Source organism: Aegilops tauschii, chromosome 1 (genome assembly GCF_002575655.3).
Source record: "Aegilops tauschii subsp. strangulata cultivar AL8/78 chromosome 1, Aet v6.0, whole genome shotgun sequence".
In the NCBI taxonomy this organism is placed as follows: Eukaryota; Viridiplantae; Streptophyta; class Magnoliopsida; order Poales; family Poaceae; genus Aegilops; species Aegilops tauschii.
This window is the reverse complement of record NC_053035.3, coordinates 483,343,226-483,359,631: the sequence shown is the minus strand read 5'-3', so window position 1 is coordinate 483,359,631 and position 16,406 is coordinate 483,343,226. Positions and strand designations below refer to the sequence as shown.

The following is a 16,406-nucleotide window of genomic DNA, read 5'->3' as shown; positions in this document are numbered from 1 at the left end:
TGCTTACTGATGCTAGTCTAACCGATGACCTAGTGGTGAAAATCCTTTCTCGGGTGCCTTTCAAGTCCTTTTGCCGCTTCAAATGTGTTTGCAAGGCCTGGCTTGCCTTCTCCTCGGACCCACACTACCGTCATAAACTGCCAAAAATTCCCACCGGTCTTTTTCATGGATGCAAAGGTGGGTCTGTTGCCCAGCTTGTTAGTCTGTCACGAAATGATGAGGAAATTGATGGAGGTCTTACGTTCTTGCCGGACCATGAACATTTAAAATTTGTGGATTGCTGGCCTAGTTCTTTGTAAGTACAGGAGCAATTATATTCCTCCGAATATTTGCCGCTTCATCGTGTGCAACCCTGCAACACGAGAGTGGGGGACGCTTCCTGATACTCACCCTGACCCTTACACAATGGATTACACATATAAAGCTTTTTTTGGCCTTCGATCAATCATGGTCAGCACAGTTCTATGTCTTCAACTTTCAGGAGAAGTTTGACGAAATGCCAATTGGTATCAACAAACTTGAGGTGTTCTCGTCCGACCTATCCACGTGGATTGTGGATGCTGCATGGAGTTCGCGTATACAGATTTTTGAACCACGCCACTTTATAGGAGGAGTACTATGTGTGCACACAGCAGAGGGTGACATTCTAGTGTTGGAGGCAATGGGTTCTGCCATACCGCCCCGTCATTTTACCATCGAGTTGCCAGATGTCCATTGGAGTCTCACGTATGGTTGCTTTGGTCAATCATCAGGGTTATTGCAGTGTGCATTTCCAGGGGAGGATGGTGATACAGCTGAAGTTTTCAGTCTTGATGCTCACCATTCTTATGAGTGGTCTTTGAAGCGTCGTGTTAGTCTGAGAGATGCACTTGGAAGGGATGACTTCTTTCACAATGATGAATGGCCGCGTTGGCTTGGTTATCAGATTGTCTCTCTTGATTTGGAAAGAGGGGTCATCATCGTTGTTGACAAGGAAAAAAATAAAGCTTTTGTCATACAACATCAACACTGGGAAACTTGGAAAGATCCAGGATGATTGCCGTACTGACTACCTTTATTATGTGGCATGCTACTCAAAATTTCCAGGCTGAGCCATGTACGCGATGCGCTGAGCAGTAGCAGCGTCTCTTATGTGCAACTTTTATATTTTATTTTCGTCCATGCGAAGCTGCATGTGCATTTCTCTCCTTTCTAAGACATAGACAAGAAACTTGTTACTTGTTCAGGTTTCAAGTTTACAACCCTGTTAATGTTGTGGATATTTGTGTATGTACTTACGGTGATTGGCGAATTTAGGGGCCGTCCATTCGCTGCGATCAAATGGTGGAGAAATAGGAGTTACGAGACTAAAATTACATGAAATTACAACTAATTGTGGGACCATTACAAGATTATGGTGGGGCTAATCATTTTCTAAAAGGGTAGATCCGTCCAAATTTAGTGTGCATCGCTGGGAGAAAAGGAAAATGAAACCTAGCCCCGCACGCTTCTTCCCCACCCTCCTCTGTCGATCCCTCTCCACTCGCCTCCTCCTCTCCCGGGTCGCTGCGCCACCGGCTCAACCGCTTCTCGTGCACCTTCTCTTCCCGGCTCCTCTCCTCATAGCTGAGTCCTTGACCAGATCGGCGTCCATCTTCAGCGGCGGCGGCGGAATCTTCAGCGGAGGAGGCGGGTGGTCGTGGCAGCGGCGTCGCCGGACGAGCTCCACGCGCGGGGGAGATATCTCCACGGGCCCGCGCAACCAAACCCCCTCGCTGACCTGTGCCTCACACAGAAGAGGTCTAGTCCGCCCGTGCCTCCGAGGAGAGGGAGCAGCCACGCCTGGAGGAGGTCGTCCCCAACGCATGCATCTAGTCGTCTACCTTAACAACACTGCAGTCGCCGCTGCTGGTCGAGGTCTCCCAGGTTGACACCGTCCCCGCTGGACTGCAGCTCATCCTGCCCGAGGACATGGTACGTACGGTCTCTTGCTCCCCCCTTCATCCCCCTATGTATTGATTTGATTGGGAAGTTCAATTCGGTGGTTCCAAGCGAGGAAGTTGTTGGATGTGCGATGGCCCAGCGGCGTAGATACGTGATAGATTTGTGCTTTGCTGATTGATGCACATGGGGAGCTACGCAGTTACCCTGAAGAGGAATCAAATTACTTGTAGAATGATATTTGCAGTGTTATTGTTTGTCATGTACAAAGCGCAGGAACCATATTAATAAGTTATACATCATTTGTGATAATTTGCAATCTTGGATAAGGATTCATACAAGACAGAAGGACCAAAATCATCTACACTTGCTCACTAAGTAGAAATTTGCTACTGCAACTTTTCTGGTTTAGGAAAGTGACAGTTTTCAGAAATTGATTAGACGGAGGGAAGAACATACAACATATCCCTTTATTCTGCACATTCGTGTCTGATGGAGCAGTTGTAGAACGTTGTTTTTTCTCTTTGATGTTCTTTTCCAGGTGAAATCCATGGCTGCTTCCTAAAACTTAAAATTTGTAAGCAGATGTTTCAACTGCCAAAAGAGGTTGTTGTTCTGCCACTAGACTGACCATCCAGCTTTAAATTTTAGCGTAATATCAAGATATTGCAATTGAACTTTTCTTAAGGTAATTCTCTGATTTATCTGAACTCACTAAGATTATTTGCTTTTTTTTGGTATTTTGCGCATTTAAAATGCCAGAGAAAATTTTGCCAATCTCTTTAATTTTCACAGAAAGCTAAGTTGTTCACCATTTATAATTTAGAGACAAGCATCTTGTCAAAGCTTAGGCTTACAATGGAGACACCATCAATGGCAATTCCAAAGTTCTGTGCCTGATATGTTAGTATCTTTCTAATCTCCCACCTCACGCGCTAAAACTAAAGCGGAAAGGAGCAAACAATGAGCACCCACAAGTAATATATGCAGCCAAATATATACAAGCATGCCTACACAATGCTAGTAATCATCGTTGTGTAGAATGGCACCATACATTGTGGAGCAAGGCTAGAACTATGTTTCTTCACCTATATTTGCACAGATGAGCAATTATTGTCTTCTTGCCTTTTTCAGGTATTTGGCAACGTTGGCTCTTGGGCTGCCCAATTGATCACTGAACCTGGTGGCAAGGTGGTCTCCATCAGAGATGTCACAGGGGCTGTCAAGAACTCCAATGGCATTGACATAGCCATGCTGATGAAGCACTCGGCAGAGAACCACGGGATCAAGGGCTTCGACGGAGGCGACACCGTCGACCCGACCTCGCTGCTCACGGAAGAATGTGATGTGCTCATCCCGGCAGCTCTGGGAGGAGTCATAAACAAGTAATCTTCTTCTTCCTCGTCCCAGCTCACTTCTGTTGGGGAACGTAGTCATTTCAAAAAATTTCCTACGCACACACAGGATCATGGTGATGCATAGCAACGAGAGGGGAGAGTGTGTCCACGTACCCTCGTAGACCGAAAGCGGAAGCGTTAGCACAACGCGGTTGATGTAGTCGTACGTCTTCACGATCCGACCGATCAAGTACCGAACGCACGGCACCTCCGAGTTCAGCACACGTTCAGCTCGATGACGTCCCTCGAACTCCGATCCAGCCGAGCTTTGAGGGAGAGTTCAGTCAGCACGACGGCGTGGTGACGATGATGATGTTCTACCGACGCAGGGCTTCGTCTAAGCACCGCTACGATATTATCGAGGTGGATTATGGTGGAGGGGGGCACCGCACACGGCTAAGAGATCAAGAGATCAATTGTTGTGTCTATGGGGTGCCCCCTGGCCCCGTATGTAAAGGAGCAAGGGAGGGAGAGGCGGACGGTCAGGAGGAGGCGCGCCAGGAGGAGTCCTACTCCCACCGGGAGTAGGATTCCCCCTTCCAAGTAGTAGGAGTAGGAGTCAAGGAAAGGGGAGAGAGAAGAGATGGAAGGAGGGGGCGCAGCCCCTCCCCCTAGTCCAATTCGGACTAGGCCATGGGGGGCGCGCAGCCTCTCCTCTCTCTTTCCCCTAAAGCCCAATAAGGCCCATATACTCCCCGGCAAATTCTCGTAACTCTCCGGTACTCTGAAAAATACCCGAATCACTCGAAACCTTTCCGATGTCCGAATATAGTCGTCCAATATATCGATCTTTACGTCTCGACCATTTCGAGACTCCTCGTCATGTCCCCGATCTCATCCGGGACTCCGAACTACCTTCGGTACATCAAAACACATAAACTCATAATATAACTGTCATCGAAACGTTAAGCGTGCGGACCCTATATATGGGTTCGAGAACTATGTAGACAACTGAGACACGTCTCCGGTCAATAACCAATAGCGGAACCTGGATGCTCATATTGGCTCCCACATATTCTACGAAGATCTTTATCGGTCAGACCGCATAACAACATATGTTGTTCCCTTTGTCATCGGTATGTTACTTGCCCGAGATTCGATCGTCGGTATCTCAATACCTAGTTCAATCTTGTTATCGGCAAGTCTCTTTACTCATTCCGTAATACATCATCCCGCAACTAACTCATTAGTTGCAATGCTTGCAAGGCTTATAGTGATGTGCATTACCGAGTGGGCCCAGAGATACCTCTCCGACAATCGGAGTGACAAATCCTAATCTCGAAATATGCCAACCCAACAAGTACCTTCGGAGACACCTGTAGAGCACCTTTATAATCACCCAGTTACGTTGTGACATTTGGTAGCACACAAAGTGTTCCTCTGGTAAACGGGAGTTGCATAATCTCATAGTCATAGGAACATGTATAAGTCATGAAGAAAGCAATAGCAGAATACTAAACGATCGTGTGCTAAGCTAACGGAATGGGTCAAGTCAATCACATCATTCTCCTAATGATGTGACCCCATTAATCAAATGACAACTCATGTCTATGCCTAGGAAACATAACCATCTTTGATCAACGAGCTAGTCAAGTAGAGGCATACTAGTGACACTCTGTTTGTCTATGTATTCACACATGTATTATGTTTCCGGTTAATACAATTCTAGCATGAATAATAAACATTTATCATGATATAAGGAAATAAATAATAACTTTATTATTGCCTCTAGGGCATATTTCCATCAGTCTCCCACTTGCACTAGAGTCAATAATCTAGTTCACATCACCATGTGATTTAATACCAATAGTTCACATCACCATGTGATTAACACCCATAGTTCACATCGTCATGTGACCAACACCCAAAGGGTTTACTAGAGTCAATAATCTAGTTCACATCGCTATGTGATTAACACCCAAAGAGTACTAAGGTGTGATCATGTTTTGCTTGTGAGAGAAGTTTAGTCAACGGGTCTGCCACATTCAAATCCGTATGTATTTTGCAAATTTCTATGTCAACAATGCTCTGCACGGAGCTACTCTAGCTAATTGCTCCCACTTTCAATATGTATCAGTGTCAAAATTTGCATCGATGTAACCCTTTACGACGAACCTTTTTGTCACCTCCATAATCGAGAAACATATCCTTATTCCACTAAGGATAATTTTGACCGCTGTCCAGTGATCTACTCCTAGATCACTATTGTACTCCCTTGCCAAAATCAGTGTAGGGTATACAATAGATCTGGTACACAACATGGCATACTTTATAGAACCTATGGCCAAGGCATAGGGAATGACTTTCATTCTCTTTCTATCTTCTGCCTGAAGGAAATATGCCCTAGAGGCAATAATAAAGTTATTATTTATTTCCTTATATCATGATAAATGTTTATTATTCATGCTAGAATTGTATTAACCGGAAACATGATACATGTGTGAATACATAGACAAACAGAGTGTCACTATTATGCCTCTACTTGACTAGCTCGTTGATCAAAGATGGTTATGTTTCCTAGCCATAGACATGAGTTGTCATTTGATTAACGGGATCACATCATTAGGAGAATGATGTGATTGACTTGACCCATTCCGTTAGCTTAGCACTCGATCGTTTAGTCTGTTGCTATTGCTTTCTTCATGACTTATACATGTTCCTATGACTATGAGATTATGCAACTCCCGTTTACCGGAGGAACACTTTGTGTGCTACCAAACGTCACAACGTAACTGGGTGATTATAAAGGTGCTCTACAGGTGTCTCCGAAGGTACTTGTTGGGTTGGCGTATTTCGAGATTAGGATTTGTCACTCCGATTGTCGGAGAGGTATCTCTGGGCCCTCTCGGTAATGCACATCACTTAAGCCTTGCAAGCATTGCAACTAATGAGTTTGTTGCGAGATGATGTATTACGGAACGACTAAAGAGACTTGCCGGTAATGAGATTGAACTAGGTATTAAGATACCGACGATCGAATCTCGGGCAAGTAACATACCGATGACAAAGGGAACAACGTATGTTGTTATGCAGTTTGACCGATAAAGATCTTCGTAGAATATGTGGGAGCCAATATGGGCATCCAGGTCCCGCTATTGGTTATTGACCGGAGACGTGTCTCGGTCATGTCTACATAGTTCGCGAACCCGTAGGGTCCGCACGCTTAACGTTACGATGACAGTTTTATTATGAGTTTTGATGTACCGAAGGAGTTCGGAGTCCCGGATGAGATCGGGGACATGACGAGGAGTCTCGAAATGGTCGAGACGTAAAGATCGATATATTGGACAACTATATTTGGACATCGGAAAGGTTCCGAGTGATTCGGGTATTTTTCGGAGTACCGGAGAGTTACGGGAATTCGTATTGGGCCTTAATGGGCCATACGGGAAAGGAGAGAAAGGCCCCAAAGGGTGGCCGCACCCCTCCCCATGGACTAGTCCGAATTGGACTAGGGAGGGGGGGCGCCCCCTTCCTTCCTTCTCCTTCTCCATTCCCTTCTCCTACTCCAACAAGGAAAGGAGGAGTCCTACTCCCTTGGCGCGCCCTCCTCCTAGGCCGGCCGCCTCCCCCCTTGCTCCTTTATATACGGGGGCAGGGGGCACCCCATAGACACAACAATTGATCTATTGATTTCTTAGCCGTGTGCGGTGCCCCCCTCCACCATATTACACCTCGATAATATCGTAGCGGTGCTTAGGCGAAGCCCTGCGTCGGTAGAACATCATCATCGTCACCACGCCGTCGTGCTAACGAAACTCTCCCTCAACACTCGGCTGGATCGGAGTTCGAGGGACGTCATCAAGCTGAACGTGTGCTGAACTCGGAGGTGCCGTGCGTTCGGTACTTGATCGGTCGGATCGTGAAGACGTACGACTACATCAACCGCGTTGTGTTAACGCTTCCGCTTTCGGTCTACGAGGGTACGTAGATAACACTCTCCCCTCTCGTTGCTATGCATCACCATGATCTTGCGTGTGCGTAGGAAATTTTTGAAATTACTACGTTCCCCAACACTGCCGTGGTCGGGCTTTGAGTCTTACTCAATTTCATACCTTGTAACACATGCAAGAACTCTTTCTTTGACTGTTCCATTTTGAACTACTTCAAAATTTTGTCAAGGTATGTACTCATTGAAAAAACTTATCAAGCGTCTTGATCTATCTCTATGGATCTTGATGCTCAACATGTAAGTAGCTTCTCCGAGGTCTTTCTTTGAAAAACTCCTTTCAAACACTCGTTTATGCTTTGCAGAATAATTCTATATTATTTCTGATCAACAATATGTCATTCACATATACTTATCAGAAATGTTGTAGTGCTCCCACTCACTTTCTTGTAAATACAGGCTTCACCGCAAGTCTGTATAAAACTATATCCTTTGATCAACTTATCAAAGCGTATATTCCAACTCCGAGATGCTTGCACCAGTCCATAGGTGGATCGCTGGAGCTTGCATATTTTGTTAGCACCTTTAGGATTGACAAAACCTTCTGGTTGCATCATATACAACTCTTCTTTAATAAATCCATTAAGGAATGTAGTTTTGTTTATCCATTTGCCAGATTTCATAAAATGCGGCAATTGCTAACATGATTCGGACATACTTAAGCATAGATACGAGTGAGAAACTCTCATCGTAGTCAACACCTTGAACTTGTCGAAAACCTTTTGCGACAATTCTAGCTTTGTAGATAGTAACACTACTATCAGCGTCCGTCTTCCTCTTGAAGATCCATTTAATCTCAATGGCTCGCCGATCATTGGGCAAGTCAATCAAAGTCCATACTTTGTTCTCATACATGGATCTCATCTTAGATTTCATGGCCTCAAGCCATTTCGCGGAATCTGGGCTCATCATCGCTTCCTCATAGTTTGTAGGTTCGTCATGGTCAAGTAACATGACCTCCAGAACAGGATCACCGTATCACTCTGGTGCGGATCTCACTCTGGTTTACCTACGAGGTTCGGTAGTAACTTGATCTGAAGTTACATGATCATCATCATTAGCTTCCTCACTAATTGGTGTAGTAGTCACAGGAACAGATTTCTGTGATGAACTACTTTCCAATAAGGGAGTAGGTATAGTTACCTCATCAAGTTCTACTTTCCTCCCACTCACTTCTTTCCAGAGAAACTCCTTCTCTAGAAAGGATCCATTATAAGCAACGAATATCTTGCCTTCAGATCTGTGATAGAAGGTGTACCCAACTATCTCCTTTGGGTATCCAATGAAGACACATTTCTCCGATTTGGGTTTGAGCTTATCAGGATGAAAAAAAATTCACATAAGCATCACAACCCCAAATTTTAAGAAACGACAACTTTTGGTTTCTTGCCAAACCAAAGTTCATAAGGTGTCGTCTCAACGGATTTAGATGGTGCCCTATTTAATGGGAATGCAGCTGTCTCTAATGCATAACCCCAAAACGATAGTGGTAGATCGGTAAGAGACATCATAGATCGCACCGTATCTAATAAAGTACGGTTATGACGTTCGGACACACCATTACACTGTGGTGTTCGAGGTGGCGTGAGTAGTGAAACTATTTCACATTGTTTTAACTGAAGGCCAAACTCGTAATTCAAATATTTTACCTCTGCGATCATATCGTAGAAACTTTTATTTTCTTGTTACGATGATTCTCCACTTCACTATGAAATTCTTTGAACTTTTCAAATGTTTCAGACTTGTGTTTCATCAAGTAGATATACCCATATCTGCTCAAATCATCTGTGAAGGTCAGAAAATAACGATACTTGCCGTGAGCCTTAACACTCATCGGACTGCATACATCAGTATGTATTATTTCCAATAAGTCAGTTGCTCGCTCCATTGTTCCGGAGAATGGAGTCTTAGTCATATTGCCCATGAGGCATGGTTCGCAAGCATCAAGTGATTCATAATCAAGTGATTCCAAAAGTCCATCAGCATGGAGTTTCTTCATGCGCTTTACACCAATATGACCTAAACGGCAGTGCCACAAATAAGTTGCACTATCATTATTAACTTTGCATCTTTTGGCCTCAATATTATGAAAATGTGTATCATTACGATCGAGATCCAACGAACCATTTTCATTGGGTGTGTAATCATATAAGGTTTTATTCATGTAAACAGAACAACAATTATTCTACAACTTAAATGAATAACCGTATTGCAATAAACATGATCAAATCATATTCATGCTCAACGCAAACACCAAATAACACTTATTTAGGTTCCACACTAATCCCGAAAGTATAGGGAGTGTGCGATGATGATCATATCAATCTTGGAACCATTTCCAACTCACATCGTCACGTCATCCTTAACTAGTTTCTGTTCATTCTGCAACTCCCGTTTCAAGTTACTACTCTTAGCAACTGAACTAGCATCAAATACCGCGGGGTTGCTATAAACACTAGTAAAGTACACATCAATAACATGTATATCAAATACTCCCTCCGTTCCTAAATATAAGTCTTTCTAGAGATTTCAACAAGTGACTACATACGAAGAAAAATGAATGAATCTATACTCTAAAATATGTCTACGTACATCCGTATGTTGTAGTCCATTTGAAATGTCTAAAAAGACTTATATTTAGGAATGGAGGGAGTATATCTTTGTTCACTTTGCCATCCTTCATATCCGCCAAATACTTGGGGCAGTTTCGCTTCCAGTGACCAGTCCCTTTGCAGTAGAAGCACCCAGTTTCAGGCTTAGGTCCAGACTTGGGCTTTTTCACTTGAGCAGCAACTTGCTTGCCGTTCTTCTTGAAGTTCCCCTTCTTCCCTTTGCCCTTTTCCTTGAAACTAGTGGTCTTGTCAACCATCAACACTTGATGCTCTTTCTTGATTTCTACCTTCATCGATTTCATCATCATGAAAAGCTCGGGAGTCGTTTTCGTCATCCCTTGCATACTATAGTTCATTAGGAAGTTCTACTAACTTGGTGATGGTGACTAGAGAATTCTGTCAATCACTATTTTATCTGGAAGATTAACTCCCACTTGATTCAAGCGATTGTAGTACCCAGACAATCTGAGCACATGCTCACTGGTTGAGCTATTCTCCTCCATCTTTTAGATATAGAATTTGTTGGAGACTTCATATCTCTCAACTCGGGTATTTGCTTGAAATATTAACTTCAACTCCTGGAACATCTCATATGGTCCATGACGTTCAAAACGTCTTTGAAGTCCCGATTCTAAGCCATTAAGCATGATGCACTAAACTATCAAGTAGTCATCATATTGAGCTTTGTCAAAACGTTCATAACGTATGCATCTGCTCCTGCAATAGTTCTGTCACCTAGCGGTGCATCGAGGACACAATTCTTCTGTGCAGCATTGAGGTTAATCCTCGGATCACGTATCCAATCTGCATCATTGCTACTAACATCTTTCAACTTAGTTTTTCTCTAGGAACATATCAAAATAAACGGGGAGCAACATCGCGAGCTATTGATCTACAACATAGATATGATAATACTACCAGGACTAAGTTCATGATAAATTAAAGTTCAATTAATCAAATTATTAAAGAACTCCCACTTAGATAGACATCCCTCTAATCCTCTAAGTGATCACATGATCCATATCAACTAAACCATGTCCGATCATCACGTGAGATGGAGTAGTTTCAATGGTGAACATCATTTATGTTGATCATATCTACTATATGATTCACGCTCGTCCTTTCGGTCTCAGTGTTCCGAGGCCATATCTGTTATATGCTAGGCTCGTCAAGTTTAACCTGAGTATTCCGCGTGTGCAACTGTTTTGCACCCGTTGTATTTGAACGTAGAGCCTATCACACCCGATCATCACGTGGTGTCTCAGCACGAAGAACTTTCGCAACGGTGTATACTCAGGGAGAACACTTATACCTTGATAATTTAGTGAGAGATCATCTTATAATGCTACCGTCAATCAAAGCAAGATAAGATGTATAAAAGATAAACATCACATGCAATCATAATATGTGACATGATATGGCCATCATCATCTTGTGCCTTTGATCTCCATCTCCAAAGCATCGTCATGATCTCCATCGTCACCGGCATGACACCATGATCTCCATCATTTTGATCTATATCAATGTGTCGTCACATGGTCGTCTCGCCAACTATTGCTCTTGCAACTATTGCTATCGCATAGCGATAAAGTAAAGCAATTATTTGGCGCTTGCATCTTATGCAATAAAGAGACAACCATAAAACTTTTGCCAGTTGCCGATAACTTCAACAAAAACATGATCATCTCATACAACAACTTATATCTCATCACGTCTTGACCATATCACATCACAACATGCCCTGCAAAAACAAGTTAGACGTCCTCTACTTTGTTGTTGCAAGTTTTACGTGGCTGCTACGGGCTGAGCAAGAACCGTTCTTACCTACGCATCAAAACCACAACGATAGTTTGTCAAGTTGGTGCTGTTTTAACCTTCGCAAGGACCGGGCGTAGCCACACTCGGTTCAACTAAAGTTGGAGAAACTGACACCCGCTAGTCACCTGTGTGCATAGCACGGCGGTAAAACCAGTATCGCGTAAGCGTACGCGTAATGTCGGTCCGGGCCGCTTCATCCAACAATACCGCCGAACCAAAGTATGACATGCTGGTAAGCAGTATGACTTATATCGCCCACAACTCACTTGTGTTCTACTCGTGCATATAACATCTACGCATAAAACCAGGCTCGGATGCCACTGTTGGGGAACGTAGTAATTTCAAAAAATTTCCTACGCACACACAGGATCATGGTGATGCATAGCAACGAGAGGGGAGAGTGTGTCCACGTACCCTCGTAGACCAAAAGCGGAAGCGTTAGCACAACGCGGTTGATGTAGTCGTACGTCTTCACGATCCGACCGATCAAGTACCGAACGCACGACACCTCTGAGTTCAGCACACGTTCAGCTCGATGACGTCCCTCGAACTCCGATCCAGCCGAGCTTTGAGGGAGAGTTCCGTCAGCACGACGGCGTGGTGACGATGATGATGTTCTACCGACGCAGGGCTTCGCCTAAGCACCGCTACGACATTATCGAGGTGGATTATGGTGGAGGGGGGCACCGCACACGGCTAAGAGATCAAGAGATCAATTGTTGTGTCTATGGGGTGCCCCCTGCCCCCGTATATAAAGGAGCAAGGGAGGGAGAGGCGGCCGGCTAGGAGGAGGCGCGCCAGGAGGAGTCCTACTCCCACCGGGAGTAGGATTCCCCCCCCCCCCTTCCAAGTAGTAGGAGTAGGAGTCAAGGAAAGGGGAGAGAGAAGAGAAGGAAGGAGGGGGGTGCAGCCCCTCCCCCTAGTCCAATTCGGACTAGGCATTGGGGGGTGCGCAGCCTCTCCTCTCTCTTTCCCCTAAAGGCCAATAAGGCCCATATGCTCCCCGACGAATTCCCATAACTCTCCGGTACTCCGAAAAATACCCGAATCACTCGGAACCTTTCCGATGTCCGAATATATTCGTCCAATATATCGATCTTTATGCCTCGACCATTTTGAGACTCCTCGTCATGTCCCCGATCTCATCCGGGACTCCGAACTACCTTCGGTACATCAAAACACATAAACTCATAATATAACTGTCATCGAAACGTTAAGCGTGCGGACCCTACGGGTTCGAGAACTATGTAGACATGACCGAGACACATCTCCGGTCAATAACCAATAGCGGAACCTGGATGCTCATATTGGCTCCCACATATTCTACGAAGATCTTTATCGGTCAGACCGCATAACAACATACGTTGTTCCCTTTGTCATCGGTATGTTACTTGCCCGAGATTCGATCGTCGGTATCTCAATACCTAGTTCAATCTCGTTATCGGCAAGTCTCTTTACTCGTTCCGTAATACATCATCCCGCAACTAACTCATTAGTTGCAATGCTTGCAAGGCTTATAGTGATGTGCATTACCGAGTGGGCCCAGAGATACCTCTCCGACAATCGGAGTGACAAATCCTAATCTCGAAATACGCCAACCCAACAAGTACCTTCGGAGACACCTGTAGAGCACCTTTATAATCACCCAGTTACGTTGTGACGTTTTGTAGCACACAAAGTGTTCCTCTGGTAAACAGGAGTTGCATAATCTCATAGTCATAGGAACATGTATAAGTCATGAAGAAAGCAATAGCAGAATACTAAACGATCGTGTGCTAAGCTAACGGAATGGGTCAAGTCAATCACATCATTCTCCTAATGATTTGATCCCGTTAATCAAATGACAACTCATGTCTATGGCTAGGAAACATAACCATCTTTGATCAACGAGCTAGTCAAGTAGAGGCATACTAGTGACACTCTGTTTGTCTATGTATTCACACATGTATTATGTTTCCGGTTAATACAATTCTAGCATGAATAATAAACATTTATCATGATATAAGGAAATAAATAATAACTTTATTATTGCCTCTAGGGCATATTTCCTTCAACTTCATCCTATCTTCTACTCCCTCCGTCCCAAAATTCTTGTCTTAAATTTGTCTAAATACAGATGTATCAAGTCACATTTTAGTATTAGATATATCAGTATCTAGATGAATCTAAGACAAGACTTTGAGACGGAGGGAGTATTAGATTACTGCTCTGAAGCTCAGTTAAAGTATCTTCCTGGCTATTATTTTTTCTATATCTGCAGACATTTTTGTTAATAAAAATTCCGTTCGATTTTCTGCTTCTACTAGGGACAATGCTGATGCCATCAAAGCAAAGTACAACATCAAGGCTGCTAACCACCCAACAGACCCCGAGGCCGACGAGGAAAGAACACCAACATTTTGCCACAAAACTAAGCTGCATTTGTTGACACATTTCACACATTGACTGACAGTAGAGAAATGTACATGTTCATGGTGCAGATTCTAGCAAAGAAGCGTGTGCTGATCCTACCGGACATCCTGCCCAACTCCGGCGGAGTGGTGGTGAGCTACTTCGAGTGGGTGCAGAACATCTAGGGGTTCATGTGGGACAAGAAGGTGAATCGGGAGCTCAAGACGTACATGACCCGCGCCTCAAACATAGTTCTGATTATTTAGGCAGTGTATGGCGCCGTATAGTTCTGATGTGGGAGATAGTAGTGTAACCATGATATTTACATCATTGCTCATGTGATCTATATGATATGATTTCTCTTCCTTAATTACCCTGCCTCAGCCATAATCATCATCGACTTAAACCAGAACTGTATACTTATGCAGTGTATGGCGCCGTATAAAATGGGGAGCATGTGTTTGCAAGTACTCCCTCCGTCCGGGAATACTTGTCGGAGAAATGCATAATAATGAATGTATCTAGAACTAAAATACATCTAGATACATCCATTTCTCAAATACATCTAGATACATTCATTTCTCCGACAAGTATTTCCGGACGGAGGGAGTAGTCACTTATGGTAGTGTTTTAAATGTAAGGATACTCCGATGCAGATAGGTTTGGATCAGATGGTGCAAATGATAGAAGTGAACCATGCAGCTCATTAGCTGGTTTAAAAAAAAGAACCAATGAAAAGTCAAGCATTTGGATGGACATAAGCGTACAAATAATATGCAAAAAACATCAGATCATAAGTGTAGTCTTCAATTCAAAGAACATGCTATGAAGATCAATCATTTGAAACTGCCCTTGAAGTGCCTTTCCGTGTAGCCCATTCATGGTTGTACGAATGAGCTGGACACTGCGTTTGATGGTTTGCGCTTGCGTGTTTTGTAAGAATCTCACCACATTATGGATTGATGCAAATTTGCACAGGCGCATTTCATGAAACAAGCAAAGAATATTACTTAACCTTCTCTGATTTGTTCTAAAAGAACTCCGAATCTATAGGAGGGGGCTAATAGCTGGGCACAACAGACTAAAACAGAGAACCTAAAGGAGGGGGCTAATAGCGGCACACAAGCAGACACACACATGCATGTGTTCAATTACAACAACCGGATAAATGACTACATACTCATGAAAGCCAAGAACTCATCGAACATCATCTTCAACCTCCCACATGTCTTCAACGTATGATGATTTTACTACATGATCAGCTGCCATTAAATGTACGATGTTTTTTGTACGGACAAGCACACCCTGCCTACCATGAGTCTTCTCTACCTTGCCTGAGAATCTAGAACCACGAACTTTTTTCTCTGTTTGCTTGATCTTCTTAGCGCGCTTGATCTTCTCAGCACACCAGCACGTAGCTGTCTGCCGCTTCGGGTCACCTAAAGAATATGGAGAAATAGTTACAAAAGGCCGAATTTTTTATTAATAGTAATTAGTAATCACGGAATTATGAAACGAGGAAAGGATAATTACATTTTTTAGAAATAGTAAGGACGCTAGGCAATACAGCGTCCATGCACGGACGCTAGTATAAGCGACATCCTGGACTGGACGCTAGCATGAATCCCGTCCACGTTTAGGCTGGGCTCCATCCAGAATCCAGCAGCTTCGGCCCATCAGCCCATCGCCCCCTCGGCCACCTCTCCACGGCCACCGCCGCCGCCGCCGCCGCCCTCCACCTCTCATCCCTTCGACCACCTCTCCACGGTCGCCTCCGCCCTCCACCTCATCTCTCGCCCACCTCCTCAAGGCCGCCTCCCTGTCATCCCCTAGAACACCTCGTGGTAGCCTCCCACCTCTGCCTCATCTCCTCGTCCACCTCCTCAAGGTCAAACTAGGTTGCGCCACCACGGCGAGTTTGACGGAGTTGACGGCCCTTCTCTCTTCTCTCGACCGTGTTCAGCACAACAGTTCCGTTCCTCGTCCCAGCATTCCTCGTAGCCTCAATCATCACCCGCCGGAGCACAGGACGGTAGGCTCTGTAGTTTTCCCCTCAAGCTGTATGTTCTTCCTCTCCAATTGAATAGCACACTGCAGTAGATGCTAGAAAATATCTTCTATTTCTTGCATGGTATTTCTCTTCTTCTGATTAATAGATTGACATTGATACTGAGTGAAAAAAGTCTATTCCTGAACATAACAATGCACTATTGGCTCTTTTGGTGTCCAATAATTTTGCCGAGATTAAAAGCAATGTATTTAAGAAAGTTAGCAAAGAGAACCTTCAAAATCTGGTTTACTATGGTGAGTGTGCTTATG

General features: G+C 44.1%; 1 pseudogene; it reads left to right on the top strand.

Moving 5' to 3' along the window:
* Positions 1–496: 496 nt before the first annotated feature.
* On the top strand, positions 497–14,581 carry LOC109779360 (glutamate dehydrogenase 1, mitochondrial-like; annotated as a pseudogene).
* Positions 14,582–16,406: the final 1,825 nt, after the last annotated feature.